Raw genomic sequence first — 6,000 nt, 5'->3', positions numbered from 1 at the left:
CCCTTCAAAGATTCTGTCCCCCTCCTACTTTCTCTGCCACCAGCACCCACACCCACCCCTTTACTCTGCTCTCTTTCTTACTCCTTCCTCTGTTATCTCTATATCTTTTGCATATTTGCATTGTTGGACTTTTCCACACTGCACTTGATTGTGGATCTCTTGGGGACAGAAATCATGCGGATCCATCGTCTCTGTCCTCCACTCTCTGGCATTGCATACGAAGCATGGCAGGGGTGGAGTAAGCACTTAGTGATCTGAGGGTCGAGTTCAATTCCATTTATTCATTTTACAAATGTTTATTGAGCTCCTACTATATGGTAAACACTGGGTAAGTGCTCTGTATAGAATAGTGAACAAAGTAGATATGGTCCTATACCCTCATGCAAGTAAATACCTAATTGTGAAGTGTGGTGGTGTTATTGGGAAGAAAGTACAAAGAAGATAAGAAGGAGACCCGATTTATGTTGAAAAGTTGGTGTAAGTCTTTATGAAGAAGTGTCTTTCAGATGATAATGAAAGCTGAAATTATCCAGGCCTTGCCTAAAAAATTCACATGTCAGTCTATGAATAGTGTCCCCTGGGGTACTGAAACTCAGTCACTCTGAGGCATTGACATGAGAGTTTTTCAGGAAGAGGGGACAAGATGTGCAACCAGAGATAGGAAAGTGCTGGATTTAAAAGAGGGCTGCACCCCAGGAGCACAATGAAGTCCAGTTCCTTCCAGTAACCACTTATCTCAGGCACCTGCTATGATATCAAGGTATCAAGCAAGGTGTGAGGAAAGACTTCTTAGAGAGATGGGGTGTTGGATGCTTGTGCTTGGAGCATAAAGGATAGTTTTGAGATGAAGAGGTAGATTAGTAACCTTTGACCTATAGATGATACTTGAAGTAATGGGAAGGGATAGAACCAACTGGAGAGAACCCTTAAGTAAGATGTGAGAAGGCTGGGACAGAGCATTCAGGAGAACCAGCAGGTGAGGATTGGCAGGGGTAGAGGAACTCAAGAGGAAGGAGAAGTGTTAGAAGAATGATGAATGGAGCTTATGGAGGACAGTGCTTGGAGAAGGAGCAGGAGGCCACACATCCCAGGGCAGTGGGACCCCCCCCCCCTGCAAAATGGCTTCTTCTGCTCCCCACAACACATGGTGCCTGGTCCCCTGATCACTTCTCATCTTGTAGTTACCTGCTCTAGCATCCATCCTTCCAGGCTGTATGGTTGGGGCCATGTATATGCACTTCTGATACCCTGTGCCCAGCAGAGGGCCTGTGGACCACTGAGCATGCTTTAATTTCTGGCTCAGGAGCCACTTACTCCCATGGGCTGTCCTTGATTCCAGTCACTTTCCCTCACCTTCCTCATTCCCAGCATGAGTTCAATGCCCTGCTCTGAGCTTTCCAAAATCTCAGTGTACTTCTGTTATTGTCCTAAGTTTCATGTGTATATTATTGTGAATTCTCCCTAAATAGACTAGGCATCAAAGGCTTGATTGCAACAGTTTATTTGGGAAGTGTGAGAATGCTGGGATAGACAGCTAATAAAGATGCATTATTAAGCCAGGCAACACTGGGCAATTGGAACTCAACCCCACAGGACAACTGAGAGCTAGTGTAACATACTCAGAGTTTTCCCACACAGGGGATGAGGGAGCTGGGGTATATATACACCAACTCCTGACATTCATCGGTTGAGGGCTGTGTGTGTGTGTGTGTGTGTGTGTGTGTGTGTGTGTGCATAGCCTTTCTTACTGTGGGCTGAGTGACCTTATACAATTCTGGAATAAGTCACAAGACATGGAAATATAGATATTGGCAGCTGGAGGCTATTGAGCTCATTAGAATTGGTAAGATAAGAAGCACATGGGTGAGTCACAGGGAGCACCTGCCTCAACTTATCACACACACAGAACCCATCTATCCATTATCTATCTATCTATCTGTCTATCTATCTATCTATCTATCTATCTATCTATCTATCTATCTATCTACAATTGATCTGATTCCATCTATTTATAGGTCTGATTTTCTTAGGCCTAGTCCAATGCCTGGCACAGGGAAAGAACACAGTGAGTATAGAATGGATGGATGAATGAATGAATGAATCTATGGGTGAAATAAGGTGAGGTCATCCCATATCATTAATTTCATGTATTTTGCTCTCTGGCAGACTAGGGAGGTTGCAGAGATTTTAGGAGAGCGTAGAGAAAGACAAAAAGCTTGCTCCAAGGAATTTTTCCCATATAGATGAAGAAAGGAAAAGCATTTAACAAACTTATCTTTGTTGATTAATGTGGCAAGTAAAATATTGCCTTTCAAATTTTTATCATAATAATGTATTTAAAGAGTCAAATTGTTCTATAAAGTTTATTCAGAAAGGAGTGGTCCCTTTCCCCGTCATTCCCCAGTTTCCCCTTCTCCAGAGGCTATTGGTTTACTGTGTGCTAGCTGTTTTCTCTTTCTGTTTTTGTTTTGGTTTTCACCTCTGTTTCTCTAAATGCAGTGCCTGTATTTCTGCTTCTTAATTTTTCAGTTTTAGGCATTATGTATTCACCTTTCTCTACATTAGAAGATATATCTCTTCACCACCTCTTCTCCTGCACACACTTCCCTTCCCACCTGACCCACTCAAGTATATGTTGTAATTACGCACGTGCCATTACCAGTTAAACCATGTAATTATAGACCACGATTGCTTTTTCATTCTAACCCACTATTTTCCTTCTTTCCCTTGGAATATTTATTTCTGTCCCTCTCTGTCTTTCTATCTCCATTTTCTATACATTTATTATAAATTTGGCCCCAAACCATCTTGAAATGTTAGGGCAATTCAGTTATTTGTAAATCCTATCTTCGTGGAGAAACCTCCCCCAGAGTCCTTCCCAGTCTGTGTTGTTGCCTCTAAGCCTGGCACAGAGCTATTGTTTCTGTGATCTTCAGTCCCCATCATATTTGGAATTCCCTTCTGTCTACCAGTGTCCACTCCTCTTTCCTGCATCCCTATACAGGCATACCTCAGAGACATTGCAGGTTCAGTTCCAGACCACTGCAATAAAGCAAGTATCACAATAAAGCAAGTCACACGAATTCTTTGGTCTCCCACTGGATATAAATGTTGTTTTTTATACTGTAGTCTATTAACTGTGCAATAGCATTATGTTTAAAAAAAGAACGTACATACCTTGATTAAAAATACTTCATAGCTAAAAAATGCTAACCATCATCTGAGCCTTCAGTGAGTCATAATCTCTTTGCTGGTGGAGGGTCTTAACTGGCTGTTGATGGCTCTGACTCCTCAGGGTGGTGGTTGTTGAAGGTTGGGGTGGCTGTGGCAATTTCTCAAGGTAAGACAACACTGAGGTTTGCTGCATTGATTTTTCTCTTCCTTTCACTAATGATGCATGTGCTGTTAGTATCTTATCCACGGTAGAACTTCCTTATAATTGGAGTCAATCGTCTCAAAACCTGCCACTGCTTTATCTGCTAAGGTTATGTAACATTATAAATCCTTTGTTGTCATTTCAACAACTTCACAGCATCTTCACCAGGAGCAGTTCCCATCTCAAAAAACAAAGCGAAACACTTTTTTTGCTCATCCATAAGAAACAGCTCCTCAACTCTTGAAGTTTTATCATGAGATTCCAGGAATTCAGTCACATCTTCAGTCTCCACTTCTAATTCTAGTTCTCTTGCTGTTTCCACCACCACATCATTACTTCCTTCACTGAAGTCTTGAACTCCTCCAAGCCATCCACAAGGGTTGGAATCAACTTCTTCCAAACTCCTGTGTTTGTTTATATTTTGACATCTTCCCATGAGGCACAAATGTTCTCCATGCATCTAGGATGGTGAATCCTTTCTGGAAGGTTTTCAACTTATGTTGCCCAGATCCATCAGAGGAATCACAGTCTATGGCAGCTACAGCTTTACTAAATGTATTGCTTAAATAGTAAGACTTGAAAGTAAAAATTATTCCTCAATCCATGGGCTGCAGAATCGATGTTGTGTTTTTGGGCATGAAAACAACATTAATCTCACTGTACATCTCCACTGAGCTCTTGGGTGACCAGATGCATTGTCAATGAACGGTAATATTTTGAAAGAAATCTTTTTTTCCTGAGCAGCAGGTCTCAACAGTGAGCTTAAAATATTCAGTGAGACATGTTGTAGACAGATGTGCTGTCATCCAGGCTTTTCTGTTCCATTTATAGAGCACAGGCAGAGTAGATTTAGTATCATTCTTAAGGGCCCTAAGATTTTCTGATGGTAAATGAGCATTGGCTTCACTTGAAGTCACCATCTGTGTTAGCCTCTAACAAGAGAGTCCACTGTCCTTTTCAGGCATTGACTTCTCCTCTCTAGCTATTAATGACCTAGATGGCATCTTCTTCCAATATAAGGAGTTTCATGCACATTAAAAATCTGTTGTTTAGTGTGGCCACCTTCATGAATTATCTGAGCTGCATCTTCTGGATAACTCACTGCAGCTTCTACATCTGAAACCGCTGCCTCACCTTGTATTTTGATGTTATCAAGACAACTTCTTTCCTTAAACTTCATGAACCAGCCCTTGCTAGCTTCCAACTTCTCTTCTGCAGCTTCCTCACCTTTCTCAGCCTTCATAGAGTCAAAGTGAGTTAGGGCTTTGCTCTGGATTAGATTTTGACTTAAAGGAATGTTGTGGCTGGTTTGATCTATCCAGTTCATTACACCTTTTTTGATATCAGCAATAAAGCTTTTTCATTTTCATACCATTTGTGTGTCCACTGCAGTAGCAGTTTTAATTTTCTCCAAGAACTTTTCTTTTGCAATCACAACTTGGCTAACTGTTTGGCACAAGAGATCTTGAATTCAGCCTATGACTTCCTCACTAAGCTTAATCATTTGTAGCTTTTGATTTCAAGTGAGAGGCATGTGAGTCTTCCTCTCAGTTGAATATGTTGAGGCCACTGTAGGATTTTTAACTGGCCTAATTTCAATAATTTCATGTTTCAGGCAATAGGGAGGCCTGAGGGGAGGAGGGGAGATGGGGGAACAGCTGGTCAGCAGAGAAGTCAGAACACACACATTTATCAATTAAGTTCACTGCCTTATATGGGCATGGTTTGTGGTGCCTCAAAACAATTACACCAAAGATCATTGATTAGTGATCACCATAACAAATAGAGCAATAATGAAAAACTTAGAAATAGTGTGAGAACTACAAAAATGTGACACAAAGGCATGGAGTGAGCAAATGCTCTTGGAAAAATGGTGTCGATCGACTGACTCCTTGCAATTTTGCCACAAACAGTTAATCTGTTAAAAAAAAAAAGAGCAGAGTTATTTGTGAAAGGCAATGAGACAAAGTACACTCAAACGAGCTGTGCCTGTGTTTTCCTTTCTTGGTCTACTCCCTCAACCTGTAGAACATACCTGCCAGTAGCTTCCTGGGCAAGCATGCTTGGGAGATCAATTTTTGAAACTGTGTCTATCAAAAATTTATTTGCTCTGTCCTTATGTTTGAGTTTTAGTTTGCTGGGTATAGATTTGTTTCAAGATTTAAACAACCCCTTTATTATCTTCTATCTTCTATGGAGGTGGTTGAAAACCCAGAACACATTTTACTCCCTGATTCTGTGAGCTCAACCTTGCTTTTTTTCTGTCTAGACTCTTCTATGATCTTTTCTTTGTCATCATTTTCATGATTATGTGCTCTGTGAGTGTCTGACTTTATTCACTCTGTGAACCTTTTCAAACAGAACGTCTGTCTCCTTTATTCTGAAGAATCTTCTTGCATTACATCTTTGATAATTTCTTTGATAATTTCTTCCTCTACATTTCTCCATTCTCTTTTCCTAGAGTTTCTATTTTTCATATGTTGGCTGCACTGAGCTGGTTCTCTGAATTTCATACCTTCTTCTTCATATTTTCCATTCTCTTTAGTTTCCCTTCTAGGGAGTACTTTTGAGCTTTATATTTTGAAACTTCTATTGTATTTTTATTTCTCCTATCCTATTTTTAG

This window comes from Vicugna pacos, chromosome 5 (genome assembly GCF_048564905.1).
Source record: "Vicugna pacos chromosome 5, VicPac4, whole genome shotgun sequence".
In the NCBI taxonomy this organism is placed as follows: Eukaryota; Metazoa; Chordata; class Mammalia; order Artiodactyla; family Camelidae; genus Vicugna; species Vicugna pacos.
Note: the sequence above shows the minus strand (reverse complement) of the source record.